This window comes from Eleutherodactylus coqui, chromosome 9 (genome assembly GCF_035609145.1).
Source record: "Eleutherodactylus coqui strain aEleCoq1 chromosome 9, aEleCoq1.hap1, whole genome shotgun sequence".
Taxonomy (NCBI): Eukaryota; Metazoa; Chordata; class Amphibia; order Anura; family Eleutherodactylidae; genus Eleutherodactylus; species Eleutherodactylus coqui.
In genome coordinates, this window is record NC_089845.1 from 153,384,054 (window position 1) to 153,400,155 (window position 16,102).

Here is a 16,102-nt window from a genome sequence, read left to right on the forward strand (position 1 = left end):
CCCCAGAAATTGGACAAAGAGGTTGTTATTTTTTCGAAAAGAGTGGATAGCCTCTAAATATGTTAGAACGGCCCTCCTGACATCTAAGCTGTAGAGCTCTCGTTCTCTGTCATTACGGGGGTTTTGACAAAAAGAGGGCAGAGTAATTGTCTGCTCCCTATGGAATTTGGACACTACTTTTGGAAGAAAAGCTGGGTCTAATTTAAATGTGATTCTATCATCTTGTATCAGCATGTGTGGCTCCACACAACATAAGGCTTGTAATTCTCCTACTCTCCGGGCTGAAGTTATGGCAACGAGAAGAGAAACTTTTATCGTAAGTAGTCTTAGGGGGCGTTGGGAGAGGGGTTCAAAGGGTGGTTTGCAGAAGCTATTTAGGACTAAATTCAGGTCCCAAGTAGGGAAGGTTTCCCTGATAAAGGGCCGAAGCCTGTCTGCCCCTTTAAGGAACCTACGAACCCAGCGGTATTCTACCACTGGAAAATCTAGGTATGATCCTAATGCTGCTTCCTGAACCCTAAGAGGTCTTGGGCTAAGGCCTTTTTCTAGGCCCGCCTGCAGGAATTCCAGGATTATGGGTATGTCAATTTTTCCTGGATCTGTTACAGAACTCTGAGAACTTTCTCCATATTCTGTCGTAGATGGCTGTAGTTACAGGTTTACGACTTTTGGTCAAGGTAGTAATTACTTTGTGGGAAAGTCCCTTCCCTCAAAGTATTACGCCTTCAGCATCCAGGCCGCTAGTTTCAATTTTTCGACCCCCGAGTATGTTAGAGGGCCCTGGAGAAGGAGATCTTCTATGGCCGGTAGTCGGTGTGGGCCCCAGATCGCTAAAGTCTTTAGTAGGGGGTACCAGGGTCTCTTGTCCCACATGGGGGTGACTAAGATTACTGACGCCCGGCTGTCCTGAATCTTTCTGAGGGTGTGCGGGATCAGTGGGAAGGGGGGAAATGCATAAGCTAAGTCCATGTCCCAGCTTTGAGACAGGGCATCTACTCCGCACGGGTTGTCTCTTGGGTTGAGCGAATAGAAGTCCCGGCATTTTATATTTTCCCTCGTGGCGAACAGGTCTATCTGTGGTTCTCCCCACTGGCGTGTTAGTTGGTCGAAGATTTGCTGGTTCAACCCCCATTCTCCCGGAAGGATGCTCTGTCTGCTGAGGAAGTCGGCAATGACGTTTGTGGACCCTTTTAGATGAATGGCTGAAAGGGACAGCACAGTGGATTCCGCCCAGCGAAGTATCTTTGCCGTCAGTTGTTGGAGGTGTGGGTGTTGTGTTTCCACCTAGTGACGAACAAACGACAGGGCTGTCATGTTATTGGTTAGGATTTTTACATGCCTTCCTCTTAAGTGGGGTTCTGCCGCACGAAGGGTCTCCCGTATCGCTCCTAATTCCCTATAATTGGACGAGCGTGGAGCTATTTGGGAATCCCAAGTTCCCTGTAGGGTTAAGTCTCCTACTTGCGCTCCCCATCCGGTTTTGCTAGCATCTATTGTAACAGGTATGGCGGGTTCCCATGACCAGGTTCCTCTGTAAGGTCCACCAGCACAGGGACTCTTTAACTTGGACGGACAGGCTCACCTTCTTGTCTAGGGAGGTCTGCCGTTTGTCCCACCTGGTAAGGATGAACCGTTGTAGCTGTCAGGTATGGGCTTGTGCCCATGGGATTATTTGTATGCAGGCTGTCAAAAGGCCAAGCACTTTCATTGATTCTCTGATGGACACCGTAGTAGCCCGACACAGGGAGGTTACAGCTTGAATAAGGTCTTCCCTTCTGGATAGTGGAAGCCGTGATTCCTGGATGCGGAAGTCTAGGAGTTCACCTAAGTATATCTTCTGTGTACCCGGAATCAGATCAGACTTGTTCGTTTATTATCCACCCTAAATCATTCAGAGTGGACAGGACTACGGACAGATCTGCGCGTATGGCTTCTGTTGATCTTGATACCAACAAAAAGTCATCCAGGTATGGAAAAATGAGAATCTGGTTTCGCCTAAAATACGCTTTCATTTCTACACAATCTTCGTGAAGACTCGAGGGGCAGTTGAGATCCCGAAGGGTAGAGCCATGAACTGATAGTGATAGATTATGTCACCGTCCCGCAGGGCGAACCTCAGATATTTGTGGTGAACTGCGGCTATTGGGACATGATAGTATGCGTCTTTGAGGTCTTTAGTGCACATGACGCTATCGGGATCTATTAGTGATACGATGGACCTCACAGTTTCCATCTTAAATTTCTTGTAAGCAATGAATTTATTTAAGTCTTTGAGGTTGAAGATGGTTCTGATAGAGCCGTTTGGTTTTTTTTATCAAGAAAAGGGGGAAATAAAATTCCTCACCCCTTCTTGTTCGGGAACCTGCGTAATGACTCCTAGGTCCTTAAGCTCTTGGATGCCCTTTAGCAGGTTTTCCTGTTCTTGTGCGGACCATGGGGAGGTAAGAAGGAATCTCCTAGGAGATGGGGAGTCAAATTTGAACCGGTACCCGGTTTCAATTATCTGAACTACCCAGGGGTTAGATGTTATCCCCTGCCACTGGATCAGGTAACGTGCTAGTCTACCCCCTGTTGAATCAGAAGTGGGTTGAGCTTCCTTACCCCGACCTCCCTAGGGGTACGACCAGCTTCCCGTTTTTCCTATTCCCTTGATTTCTGGAGGTGGCAGCCGTGTCCTCCTTGGAAAGGATGGTTTTTTATGTAGAGTTTTCTGTCCGGAAGGGTCTTGCTCTTGTCTCCAACCTTCTCGAGTATCTTGTCCAAGACGGGCCCGAACATATATTTGCCTTGGAATGGAATGGCGCAGAGTTTATTTTTAGATGTTACGTCTGCAGCCTACGTTTTTAATCATAACGCCCTTCTTGCGGTGTTACTGAGGACCGCCGTTTTTGCACCGTATCTAGCGGTCTCTGCTGATGCGTCTGCTAGAAAGGCAGTGGCCATTTTTAGAAGGGGGAGACAGCTGGCTAACTCTTCCCTGGGAGCCTGGTCTTTAATTGATGTTTCCAGCCTATTTAGCCATAAGACCATGGACCTGGCTACGGATGTTGCCGCAACGTTAGCTTCGACGGTAAAGGATGTCGCTTCCCAGGTGTTCCTCATCAGACCGTCGACCTTTTTGTCCATCGGGTACGAGAGTTGCGATGCGTCCTCGAAGGGTAGAAGGGTTTTCTTGGCCACCTTTGCGATCTGTATGTCGACCTTTGGGGTCTCTCTATACAGGCGGACGTCTTCGGGAGCAAACGCGAGCCGGTTCCTGATTTCTTTTGAGACAGACAGTCTCTTCTCAGGTTCCTGCCACTCGTCTGCAATAATTTGTTGCAGGGTCGGATTAACCGGAAACATGGTTTTCCGTCTTGACTGGAGGCCCCCGAACATTTCGTCCTAGACTGTCCTGGGCGGGTGGTCGTCTTCAATTTGCATGGTTTCCCTCACTGCTTTTATGAGGTGCCCTATGTCGTCTGAGGAAAAATAATTTTTTTTCTCGTCTTCTAGCAATAATGGCGGATCTCCTAGTTCTCCCTCTGACAGGAGTTCCAGGGATTCGCCGGAAATAGAGCTCGCCGACTCGACTTGCCTTGACCTTTTGGGGGCCCGTGAGGGACTGGGTTGTGGGTGAGAAAGAGATGCCATAGAGGCCTGCAATTCCTCTTTAATCATGCATCGGATGCCGCCCTTTCCTCCTCTAGGATCTTCCCAGTACACTCCTCACATAGGGTTTTTTTTTATAATTATCCTCTAGTCTCTTACTACAGCGGACACATTTTTTAGATTTTTTTTTTTCTGAGGTCCGCTTTAGCCTTCGGACCTTCCTTATCCATCTAACCCATACAAAAAAATGGGGGAGAGGGGAAAAAAAGGGAACATATATGCATTCAATCAATATAAATGACAAGTTTGCATATTCCATTTTTTGGCATATAGCCACTCACGGTTTGTAGGTTATCAGTTTCTCCTTCTCGTGCTGAGCTGTCGTGTGTAGACATGCTGAGGCACTTCTGGCAGCAGCAGGATAGCTTCTGTAGGAGTAGAGCCTGCTTTTATGGAGAATCTGTTTGAATTTGGCGCCATTTCCGGGTCTGCGCCGGTAGCCACGCCCCCTACGTTGAGTGCGTGACGTCACCAGGCCAGATGACGTCACCGGTATGTGTGCCGAGGACAAAGGAGGCCGCTCCTACCGTTCCTCTGCCAGGAGGAACTATCCAATCGCGGCAGCGGCGGCCTGAAGATGCCGACCGGCTCAAGGAGACCAGCGCTGCATCGGCGGCTTACGGCTCCATAGCGGCGCAGGTCGGGGATGCAGGGACTGCTAGGGTATGCCACACCGACCTCTTCCCTCCAGGGGATCTTCGGCACTACGTGCCTCCGGTAAGTCAACCTTCTGGAGCTTGCTTCATCTGGCCACCGTGGGGACAGGAAGACACTGAAGCATAGTGGAAAGGGAGGTGCTTTTAAGGGTTCTTCCTGTCCCTACCGATGTCAGAGGGCAACCTCCATTGTAAATGGGGCCGTCGGGATGACGACCTGGAAAGACTCATTAAAAGGAAATGTTACATTTTATTGAACAGAATTCTATTACAATATCCTTTACAGAAAACAAAAAGAAATAATGCATCAAAAAAAGGAAGGCGTTTAGAAAGACGTGCCAGTAATATCCAATGCTGGCACAATTATAAAACAGGCCAATTAAATACTGTGTAACCACATGTACAGGGCAATAATAAGAACATATAGTGCCAACCTTATAACCTGCGCCCGCTCAAGCTTCCTCAGGAACAGTTTGTTTAACAGTTTGGGAGGTAGGTGCCTTCTAAATATAATGCAAACCTGAGCTGCTCTAGAACCTCCTTTGATGCACAAATGTAATATTAAATAATGATTGCATAGCGTGTACCATGTCTTCTGAGATGCCAGCAATAGTCTGTCTCCCAAAAGCCATCTACATCTGGACACAATGCCCCCCAGTCTCAGCCATGTGGCAGGTCTTCACTTTATTTTTCTAAGGTGGAAATTCTCACTTGATGCATCAAGTCTTTCCACATCTGCTTCACCTAAATGTTTTTTTCCTACCCTGGATGTGTGTGTGTGATAGATATTACATCCTTAGGATCCGCTAGATGTCCCTGTCCTGTGGGTATAACTGTTGGTGTTGGGATCCCCTCTAATCCACGTGGTGACGGCTCTGAGAAGCTTTTCTCTGGCTGCTCTATAAGTGAGGTTCTGTATATCACATATGATGATGTCCCTGTAGGATTTACAGCCGCTCCTTTCTTCATAAAGGTTCCTGCAGTTCTACAACCTCCAGTTCATCCCGCTTTCTCATCCAATCCGCTCCTTCTCCTGAATGACCCACCAAGGATGGCCGAGGACAGGAAGGAGATCACCAGAAGAATATTAGACTTCACCTTGGAGATCCTCTACCTGCTGACCGGAGAGGTGAACGCTTCTACATTTCTATCCTCTTTATTGTAGTATTTACCAAGTCATCGGGAAGGGAAATCCATAATGGGGAGTAATAGGAAGAGTCCAGTGTCCTGGATAAGAGAGGCCAAGTGACTGGCAGATAACAGGAAGATCGGCCACCAATATGGCCGTTATGTATCATGTAACCAATATACTGGTGGTAATGTTAAAGGAGTAATGAGATGGGTAAGTAACCAGGAGAAGAGGACCAGGGCAAGAGGATCAGAGGTAGGAGTGAAGTCTGGGGGGAAGGAGGAGGAGAGGGCCAGGAACAAGAGGATCAGAGGCCGGAGTGTAGTCTGGTGGAAGAGAGGGCCGGGAACAAGAGGATCAGATGCTGGAGTGTAGTCTGGAGGAGAGGATGGGGAGGGGGCCGGGAACAAGAGGATCAGAGGCCAGAGTGTAGTATGGGGGGGAGGAGGAGGAGAGGGCCAGGAACAAGAGGAACAGAGGCTGGAGGGAGGAGGAGGAGGAGAGGGCCGGGAACAAGAGGATCAGAGGCTGGAGTGCAGTCTGGAGGGGAGCAGGAGGAGAGGGCCGGGAACTAGAGGATCAGAGGCCGGAGTGTAGACTGGAGGGAGGAGGAGGAGAGGACCGGGAACAAGAGGATCAGAGGCTGGAGTGTAGTCTGCGGGGGAGAGGAGGAGGAGGGGGAGGAGGAGGAGGGGGGAGAGGACCGGACCGAGAACAAGAGGATCAGAGGCTGGAGTGTAGTCTGGAGGGGAGGAGGAGGAGAGGACCGTGAACAAGAGGATCAAAGGGTGGAGTGTAGTCTGGAGGGGAGGAGGAGCAGGGGGCCAGGAACAAGAGGATCAGGGGCGGTAAGAGAGGAGGAGGAGAGGGCCAGGAACAAGAGGATCAGAGGATGGATTATAGTCTGGGGGGGAGGAGGAGAAATGGGCCGGGAACAAGAGGATCAGAGGCCGTAGTGTAGTCTGGAGGGGAGGAGGAGGAGAGTGCCATGAGCAAGAGGATCAGATGCTGGAGTGTAGTCTGGAGGGAGGAGGAGGAGAAGACCGGGATCAAGAGGATCAGAGTCTGGAAGGTAAGAGGAGGGGGAGAGGGCTGTGAACAAGAGAATCAGAGGCTGGAAGGGAGAGGGAGGAGGAGAGGGCAGGGAACAAGAGGATCAGAGGCTGGAGTGTAGTCTGGATGGAGGAGGAGGAGAGGATCGGGAACAAGAGGATCAAAGGCCGGCGTGTAGTCTGGAGGGGAGGAGGGGGACGGGAACAAAAGGATCAGAGGCTGGAGTCTAGTCTGGAGAGGAGGAGTTGTCTGGGAACAAGATGATCAGAGGCTGGAGTGTAGTCTGGGGGGAGGAGGAGGAGAGGGCCAGGAACAAGAGGAACAGAGGCTGGAGGAAGGAGGAGGAGAGGGCCGGGAACAAGAGGATCAGAGGCTGGAGTGCAGACTGTAGGGGAGGAGGAGGACTGGGCCGGGAACAAGATGATCAGAGGCTGGAGGGGAGGAGGAGGAGAGGGACGGGAACTAGAGGATCAGAGGCCGGAGTGTAGTCTGGAGGGGGGAGGAGGAGGGGGCCAGGAACAAGAGGATCAGGGGCGGGAAGGGAGGAAGAGGAGGAGAGGGCCGGGAACAAGAGGATCAGAGGCCGGAGTGTAGTCTGGAGGGGGGGAGGAGGAGGGGGCCAGGAACAAGAGGATCAGGGGTGGGAAGGGAGGAGGAGGAGGAGAGGGCCGGGAACAAGAGGATCAGAGGCTGGAGTGTAGTCTGGAGGGGAGGAGGAGGAGAGGACCAGGAACAAGAGGATCAGGGGCGGGAAGGGAGGAGGAGAGGGCCGGTAACAAAACGATGAGAGGCTGGAGTATAGTCTGGAGGGGAGGTGGAAGAGAGGGCAGGGAGCAAGAGGATCAAAGGCTGGAATGTAGTCTGGAGGGAGGAGGAGGAGAAGACCGGGAACAAGAGGATCAAAGCCCGGCGTGTAGTCTGGAGGGGAAGAGGAGAAGAGCGACGGGAACAAAAGTATCAGAGGCTGGAGTCTGGTCTGGAGGGGAGGAGAAGAGTGGGCCGGGAACAAGATTATCAGAGGCCGGAGTGTAGTCTGGAGGGGAGGAGGAGGAGAGGGCCAGGAACAAGAGGATCAGAGGTTGGAGGAGGTGAAGGAGAGGGCCAGGAACAAAAGGATCAGAGGCTGAAGTGCAGACTGGAGGGGAGGAGGAGGAGTTGGCTGGGAACAAGAGAATCAGAGGCTGGAGTGTAGTCTGCAGGGAAGGAGGAGAAGAGAGCCTGGAACAAGAGGATCAGAGGCTGGAGTGTAGTCTGGAGGGGATGAGGACGGGAGGGCCAGGAACAAGAGGATCAGAGGCCAGAGGGGAGGAGGAGAGGGCTGGGAACAAGAGGATCAGAGGCCGGAGTGTAGTCTGGAGGGGGGAGGAAAAGAGAGCTGGGAACAAGAGGATCAGAGGCCGGAGTGTAGTCTGGAGGGGGGAGGAAAAGAGAGCTGGGAACAAGAGGATCAGAGGCCAGAGTGTAGTCTGGAGGGGAGGAGGAGGAGAGGGCTGGGAACAAGAGGATCAGAGGCCGGAGTGCAGAATGGAAGGGAGGAGAAGAGGGCCAAGAACAAGAGGATCAGAGGCCAGAGTGTAGTCTGGAGGGGAGGAGGAGGAGGAGATTGTCGGGAACAAGAGGCTCAGAGGCCGGAGTGTAGTTTGGAGAGGAGGATTTTTACCAATAGTATGATCTCTATAACAAGGTGGCTCCTTCTACAACAACACAGAAGAGCATTAAGACAGCATTGTGGAACTCTCTGTCTGAGGAGGTGGTGAAGGGAATTCACTAAAAGTTCAAGAGGGGCCTGGACACTGTTCCTGAAATTAATACAATTTTTTTTTTTATTATTCTAAATTGTATTGATTTTTCAACAAAAATACCTGCTTGGGGGCCAAAGAGATCTTTCCTGTGTTGCACAGGGTATGGGTGTGTAACAAGCTTGTCCACTGCTGCAATAAAAGAATGAATTTAAGAAGCATCTCCATAACAAGAAACGTCTGTCTGTAAAGGATAAAGGCAAATGCAGAACTTCAAGCAAAATAGTGAGCTTTGTTATTTTACAGTAAATGTTTAATCGACTGCCATCATTCCAAGTTCTGATTACTGGAGACGGGTCCCTGATCCTGGGATTTATTCAGATTGACGAATTTGGAGTCAGGAAAAAATATTTTTCCCTAAGATAAGTAAAAATTAGTTTCTTCCTCAAAAAGGTTTTTGCCTTCATCTGGATCAACCGTGCGTGAGAATCGTCTCAACTGGATGGACTTATTTTATTGTTTTTTTTTTTCTTCAGCTGTACAAATTGTTAATCAGCTTGACAGCTGTCAGCTTCCCGACTTCTCCTAGTTCACAGTGTAATGAGGGCAGTTTGGGTGGACGGGGGGCAGATTGTAATCCTCCAGAAAGGGGGATGTGACGTCACTTATTATTGTGTACATGATGATATTTCTCAGTGTCTCTCCATACACAGGATTACACAATAGTGAAGAAGACATCGGGGGACGGTGTGACTCCCATCATCCATCTCCAGGAGTCAGGAGGATGGAGCAGGAGTCATTTCTCCATCACAGAGCCTCCCTTCCCGATACATGAGCAGAAGATCCTAGAGCTCACCAACAAGATGATGGAGCTGCTGACAGGAGAGGTGATGCTGCGGGGGATGGGGGACATTATACAGTAACAGGAGGGGTCTGGGTGATGACTGGATATTGTGTTGTCAGGTTCCTATAAGGTGTCAGGATGTGGCTGTCTATTTCTCCATGGAGGAGTGGGAGTATATAGGAGGACACAAGGATCTGTACGAGGAGGTCATGAAGGGGTATCACCGGCTGCTTACATCACAAGGTAAGAAGGATTAAATACAGTTTCAGTGCAAAGTAATGCCCAATGCACACGGACGTATTTGCACTGCGGCGTCCGGAGTGGGCATTCGCCTCCAGAATACTGCAGCAAATTCTGTCCATAGACATGCTATGCAAAACGCTTTTCCATGCCCACTAACGAAAAACAACTGTGATTTTCTGCTCGCGGGAGGAAAATCACAGCATGTCCTATTCCTGTGCGGGCCTTGCACAGACGGCTTCCATTGCAGTCAAGAGAAGCCGTCTGTCCCGCGGCAATTCTGAAATGTCAATTTCGAAATGGCCACAGATCCGCATTATCGCTGGCACGACAGCGCGTCATTCTGTGCATGTGCCTCGGCCCGCCAGCCCACACATCCGCAGCACAGAGAAGAAATTGCACAGGTACGCAGGGGTCACCGCCGTGGCACAGGGTCTGATTCCGCTGTGAGATCTCCAAGTCGGAATCCAACCCAGCTGTGTGCATTCAGCCTAAGGCCGCCTGCAGACGGGCGGGATTTCTGCCGCTGGAAGCCTGCGTAGGATTGCATTAACGAACGCAATGCTGTGCAGACGGCTGCGGCTTGGCCGCGCGAAATCTCGCATGGCAAACAAACCGCGGCATGCTCTATGCAAGCCCCGCACAGAAACGTCACTCACCCGCCACCGGCTCCGGTCTGCGCATGAAAGAGTCGGGGGCCGCAGGGCGCGGGTGAGTACGTGCCGCTCTCTGCAGGCGCTCGGGTCGGGTCCCGTGGCGAGAATCCTAGCTGCCGAATTCGACCCGCCCGTTTGCAGGCAGCCTTAGGGAACACTTTGAAATGCCCTGTATTTCAACATTGATTACTAATACAATGTAGTCTGCTTGTATCTAAGTCATAAGGTAAGACAAACACAATCTAATATACAAACGCTTGTACCGTACATGTCTTTTATTGAGTGGCATCCACACGGTAAATGTTTCCTGTGGCTGCAAATGAGTTTTGAACATTGAGGAGGAATTTGGGACCATTTTTCACTATGGATGTGTTTCAATTCATCAATATTCCTGGGATGCCTTGTGTCCACAACCCTCTTTAGGTCATGCTACAGCATTTCCATAGGGTTACAACGACCCTCTTCTCATGGGAAAACAAAGATGGCCGCACCGCTTCTCTAAGTACCTGATACACATTGCATGCTGCGCCGACTGGCCAACCAATCAATTCGTTTTGGACCAATGAGGCACTAATAATGCGCAGTGTGCACCAAGTAGTCAGAGAAGCACTGCAGCCATCTTTGTTTGTCCAGAACAGAAGGTTTGTTTAAGATCACAAGGTGTCCCATCCCCGAGGCAGCAACAACCCCAAACCATCATTCCTCTCCCCTCCACTAGGCTTCCGAGCTGGATGAGGTTTTGGTGTTGGTGTGCATTATTCATTTTCGAGAGGTAAACTCTTTATTTCATAGCTGCCCGATTACTATGTTGTTGGTTGTTTTTGTTTTTTATTTGTTTAAGATTGAGTTTTTACTAATATAGAACCAAACTGGCAAAATAAGAAAAAAATGCATACAGCGAACAATGAAATGGCAAAAACCAAAGAAATCGGCACATTTTGTGGTATTGAGTGTACAAAAACTGTGTATAACAAAGAATAAATGGATATGACCTACAGCTGGAGTGTGTATTCATTACCCGCGACCGACTAAATTAAAGATGATTTTAAAAAATGTAACAACCATCGACAGACATTAGTCACAGGGAACACACAGGCAGAATAGAGAAGTGTGTCTGCCCAACCCTCCTCTTACCATTATCTGGGTGGTCGAACCTTGGGGACATCAGTAGAGGCTGGGGTGTTAAGCCAATCCTCCCAGAGCTTGTAAAACTTCTGTGGATACTTATAGGAGGGCCCATATGAGTTAACGAGTCTGAGGCAGGTACTGAGGTAGGAAGGTCTGTGGCCTTCCAAAACAAAATTACTATCTTACAAGCACAAAATGCAGTACCTAGAGTCGGAAGGTCAATAATCCCAAAATGATGCACTTGGAGAAAGGTGGGGCAGGGGGTAATATCTTAGGGAACTCAAAATGTGTATATATGAATAGAAGAACTTTGGAACATACCTTGCAGCATGATTTGTGAAAAAAGGAGCTTTGCTCCGCCTGGCATCTAAAACTCAAATCTTTCTTTTTTCAGCTTAACAAGAGTTTTTAGTACACTTTACAAGGGAATTCATACTGAAACAGGGTATCACGTGTACTGACCACCTCTGGGACAGGGTATCTCTAATCCCCTGCAAGTCCTTGGCTGGTAGCTCTGGACTATCTGACAACCATTTATCACGCACTTCATCAAATGATTTGCCTCCTTTAGACTGAAGCAATGCATATAATAATTGTAAGGGGTTTTGCCAAATCTAGAGTACAAAGCTGGTCGTCAATGGTAGAACTAGACAATGTGACCTACAATGAACCAAACTCGGTTTACACTGTGTAGTGAAGTTCCAGAAACCTAAAGAAATCGGAGTTTGGAATTTGAAATCTATATTCGAATTCTGAAAAGGCAAGAAACCCAGAATGTTGGCCAAAAATCTGTTCCATGTACTTCAAACCGTATGTTGCCCAAAATCATGGCCATATAAGTGGGGAAGGTTCGGATTGAGCCACAGTGGGGTTTTGGGTGAGATTGGACTAAAAGCTGTCATTTCATTTAGCATGGGTGGCTTCCATGCAGAGGCCACTGCTCTGACTGGCAACGGGACCGCGTCTCTTAGAGATATATGCTATATCCAACCACCAGTGAGCGTAGACTAGTTGTGAGGCTAAATAATAGTGATATAGGTTAGAGACTGATAGGCCCTTAATGCTGTTGGTGGCCTGCAGGGTGATCAGGCTAAACCTTATCCTGCCAGTGGGACGAACATAAGAGCGGACAAGATGCCTGAAATATTGAGATGTAAATGAACAGGGCAATTATGAAGAAGGTCTAAAAATTTAGGGAGGTTAATCTTCTTAAATATGTTAATATGGCCTGAGAGGGGCCATATTAATTATGGCCCCTCTCAGCAATCTTGAGAAAGGCATGCTTATGCCAAAACGCGTTGTAATTAAAACTTTAAATCATATCGGGAGTAGTCCACGCTGAGGGCGGGTAGCGCTTTTTATCTCTACTGGATAGTATAAGATCCCGGGGACATTCACATGTTCTACATTCAATCTTGTGTACCTGATCCTGTGCTGTAAATGTCCTTTGGGTGGTATTTATGTAGGAGAAATGGGACAAAAAAATTTAAGGAAAGATGAAATTTCATTGCCACAGAAGGTAACAGGCCAGGTTACCTGTGGCTGAGCATGTTTGTAGCCGAGGACACAACAGAGGGCATATAAGTTTTGGGTGTATTAAGACAACTTCAAATCCCAGAGAGAGTTCATCTACAGACATTCACATTTCCCTAATTATATAGCTAATACTTTGGTGTAGAAAACCATCTACATGTAGAAATGTCTGAATCTCTTCCACCAACTGAAAACGGATTCTACAAGCAAAGAGTGAAGGCCGAGTCTCGATATAGACCAGCAGCTCCGAGCCGGGGATCTCAGTGTGGAGCTGACTGTATAGAAGTGAAGGTGCTGAGAGCCGTGTGTGATATATAGATATACAGGAGCTCATGTAGTCATCACTGTGTAATTGTGTCCTCACAGATGGAGCCAGTAGGAGAAATCCCTCGGAGAGATGTCCCCATCCGCTGTATTCCCAGGACTGTCATGAGGAAGAACCCAATGTCCCAGAGGACCATCAGGTAGATGATGCTGAGCCCTACACTAGATCTATATAGGGGGTCCTGCAGTTATAGATTTTGGGGGTCTATTCTGGTGGTCTCTTAGATTTTCCTCCTATCTGCTGTATTGCACTGAATTATTACATATGACAAATCAGGGGGAAGATCTGACTGCTATTAAAGTGGAGGTAGAAGAAGAGCGGATGACGGACGATCACCCGTGTATGAGAGATGTGAAGGAGGAGATTCAAGTAGATGTTACCCCAGGTATGTAGTAATGAATGGGGAAAGTGAATTGAGAAGTTTTTTTAAAAGGGATTGTCTCACAAAATTAACTTATCCCCCCCCCCTCCTTTCCCACCCCACAGAAAGTGTGAAAAGTATCTGATGAGTGTGGATCCAAATACTACGACCCCCACCAATTAACAGAATGGGGTTCTCGAATGTCCCTGAATGAATGGAGTGGTCGTCACACATGCGCACTACTGCTTCATTTTTCAAATGGGACTGTCAGACATCGCTGAGCACTTGTGCTTTTCCACCATTTCAAGCAATCCCATTGAAATGAACAAAGCGGTATTGTATATGCATGAGCACTGCTCCATTCATATGGAGACGCTCCAGACCCTTGGTCTCAAGATTGGTGATGGTCACCACCCCACAATCAGATGTTTATTCCCTATCCTGTGGCTAGAGGAAAGGTAATTTTGTGTGACAACCCTTTAAGGCAGTGTTTCCCAAATCCAGGCCTCAGGGCACCCCAACAGGTCATTTTTCAGGATATCCTTTCATAAGAACCCCTGTGGCAATGTCTGAAGCACTAACAAGAATTACATCACATGTGTAATACTGAGGATATCCTGAAAACGTGATCTTTTGGGGTGCCTTGAGGGCTGGAGTTTGGAAACCCTGATTAACCCTTTCCAATCCAATTTTGGATTCAGGGTTTCCTAAAAGGCTCTCTCTTTTTGCTGTTCTACAACAGTGCCATCTGCTGGCTAAAGCCAGTGTGTGTGCGCCAGAGAGTCTCAGACAGCAAAGAAGCTGACAATAGAGGGTAAGAATACCCTGTCAGACATCTTCTGACATTGGAGCTGTACAAGCTTCACTCGGAATGTAGGAAAACATCAGACAGTGGATTGGAAAGGGTTAAGGTGATGTTCCACCTTAAAGGAAATCAGACACCTATTTTTGTGCTATAAACAGACTATACTGTAGGGTGTGTGTTGTACAGTTGAATGTATAGATATCACTGTCCCGTTATTAGTCTTTGTTTATTCCACATAATAGGCAAATTAGCAGTGGACTGTTCGATTTCAGTTTCGTATATTGCACAATAGCCTAGGTTGATACTGCAGACTGAATCCCATTCACTTCAATAGGATGCAGCCTGCAGTACCAACCTGGGCCACTGTGCAATGTATGGAGCTGTCTAAAAACAGCTAGAAGTGGGACAATCCCAAAGGAAGGACTTCTCCTTCCTACTGAATTCTTGCATTGCCTCAAAAAAATGGCAGCAAAACAGCATGTTTGTTTCCAGACTAATAAGAAAGATATCATTTTTGTCTTTGTGATTTGAACGAAAATATTCATGAAATTTAATTTGAATCCCAACAGAAATTCCCAGTAAGACATCTGAGGAAAAATTCATGTTATCAGTAAGTTATAAAGTAGAAGATGAAGATATCCTGCAGCACACTTCAGGAGGAAACCACATTACCCTTAATGTACATCCAGAACTTCACAGTACCGATCTATCATGTAATCACCTGGCACCTTCTTCTGACCGATCACAAGTTGTTTTCACAAGTCCGGGTCAGGAAGGGGCGAAAAGGTTTCAATGTGGAGAATGTGGAAAACAGTTTACAAAAAGATCAGGTCTTTGTATACACAGAAGGATTCACACAGGAGAGAAGCCATTTTCATGTTCAGAATGTGGAAAATGCTTTACATTTAAATCAAGTCTTGTTGCACATGAGAAAAGTCACAAAGGAGAGAAGCCTTATTCCTGTTCTCATTGTGGAAAATGTTTTACAGATAAATCGGATCTTGTTAGACATGACAGAATTCACACAGGACCGAAGCCGTATTCATGTTCAGAATGTGGTAAATGCTTTGTGGATAAACCAACTCTTGTTAAGCATAATAGAATTCACACAGGAGAGAAACCACATTCATGCTCAGTATGTGGCAAAAGCTTTTCAGAAAAATCAACTCTTGTTATACACGAAAGAATTCACACAGGAGAGAAACCATATTCATGTTCACTATGTGAGAGGTGTTTTACAAAGAAATCAAGCCTTGTTAAACATGAGAGGATTCACACAGGGGAGAAACCATATTCATGCTCAGTATGTGGAAAATGCTTTACAGATAAATCAAGCCTTGTTATACATGATAGAATTCACACAGGGGAAAAGCCATTTACGTGCTCAGAATGTGGGAAATGCTTTACACATAAATCAAATCTTGTAATACATGAACGAATTCACACAGGGAAGAAGCCGTATTCATGCTCAGTGTGTGGAAAATGCTTTACAGATAAATCAAGTTCTGTTATACATCAGAGAATTCACACAGGAGAAAAGCCCTTTACATGTTCAGAATGTGGAAAATGCTTTACACATAAATCAAATCTTGTTAAACATAAGAGGAGTCACACAAGAGAGAAAAAGTTTTGATGTTCTATATGTTGCGGTTTTGTTTGTTTTTTTAACAAGGAAATCAAATTTTGGAACTCGTCAAAAAATTCTAAAATAAAAACCAGATTTTTGTCTGGAATGTGGGACATACTGTGAGAGCAATATGAAGATTTTTTTCTTTAACATATCCACTTGTTCCCAGATATCAAACACTTTATTTTTTAATATTATCCCAGATCAGCCAAATACAAAAATAACATTTATCTTAGGTCAACTGTGATCGGAATCCATGGAGAAAATGTAGAGTGGATATAAGGAAGAAAAGAAGAGACTTGTTTATAATAGCAGTGACGCTGAATTGTCACCATAAATGTTACGTGTGCTGCTG

The 16,102-nt window shown here is 47.2% G+C and overlaps 1 pseudogene; it reads left to right on the top strand.

The window, feature by feature from the left end:
* Positions 1–15,865, top strand: part of LOC136578559 (zinc finger protein 850-like) — a 189,446-nt pseudogene extending 173,581 nt beyond the window's left edge.
* The last annotated feature ends 237 nt before the right edge of the window (positions 15,866–16,102 follow it).